Raw genomic sequence first — 961 nt, 5'->3', positions numbered from 1 at the left:
CGTATAAAGCATTATTACTCTTATATGAAAAGTTTGGATGGTTCTTCCAATTTGGGTTATAGGTATTCGAATAGGGGCTTCCTTGAGCATAGTTTACTTGCTCTGCTTGGATTCCAGTCAAGAGTTGACATTCCGCAGGAGTGTGGCCTTGGATTCCACAGACCTCGCAATTCTGAGTTATAGCAACCACGGCGGCTGGAGGTGATACGTTTAAACTTTCAATTTTCTGGACCAAAGCATCCACTTTTGCATTAACGTGATCAAGGTTACTTATCTCGTACATGCCAGTTTTCGGTTGAGGTTTTTCCACCGTTGTTCGTTCGGTTCCCCACTGATAGTGGTTTTGGGCCATGCTCTCGATAAGCTGGTAAGCATCAGCATAAGGTTTGTTCATTAGTGCACCACCTGCAGCGGCGTCTATTGTTAACCTTGTATTGTATAAGAGGCCATTATAAAATGTGTGAATTACTAACCAGTCTTCCAAACCATGGTGTGGGCAAAGTCTCATCATGTCTTTGTATCTTTCCCATGCTTCGAAAAGAGACTCGTTGTCTTTCTGTTTAAATCCGTTTATCTGGGCTCTTAACATAGCTGTTTTGCTTGGCGGAAAATATCGGGCAAGAAAAACTTTCTTCAACTCGTTCCATGTGGTGACTGAGTTGGAAGGGAGAGATTGAAGCCATCTTCTAGCGCTGTCTCTTAATGAGAAAGGAAAAAGACGAAGTCGAATTGCCTCTGATGTGACACCATTAGCTTTAACAGTATCAGCGTATTGGACAAATACGGATAAATGAAGGTTTGGATCTTCGGTAAGATTTCCAGAGAATTGGTTCTGTTGCACAGCCTGCAACAGCGAAGGTTTTAGTTCGAAGTTGTTTGCTTCGATTGCGGGTGGAGCAATACTTGAATGCGGTTCATCTTGCGATGGAGCGGCGTAATCTCTAAGAGCACGAGCTGGTTC

General features: G+C 43.3%; 1 pseudogene; it reads left to right on the top strand.

The window, feature by feature from the left end:
• Nucleotides 1-482: 482 nt before the first annotated feature.
• Nucleotides 483-582, top strand: LOC127133765 (uncharacterized; annotated as a pseudogene).
• Nucleotides 583-961: the final 379 nt, after the last annotated feature.

This window comes from Lathyrus oleraceus, chromosome 3, assembly GCF_024323335.1.
Source record: "Lathyrus oleraceus cultivar Zhongwan6 chromosome 3, CAAS_Psat_ZW6_1.0, whole genome shotgun sequence".
NCBI classification, from domain to species: Eukaryota; Viridiplantae; Streptophyta; class Magnoliopsida; order Fabales; family Fabaceae; genus Lathyrus; species Lathyrus oleraceus.
This window is presented reverse-complemented; position numbering and strand designations above follow the sequence as displayed.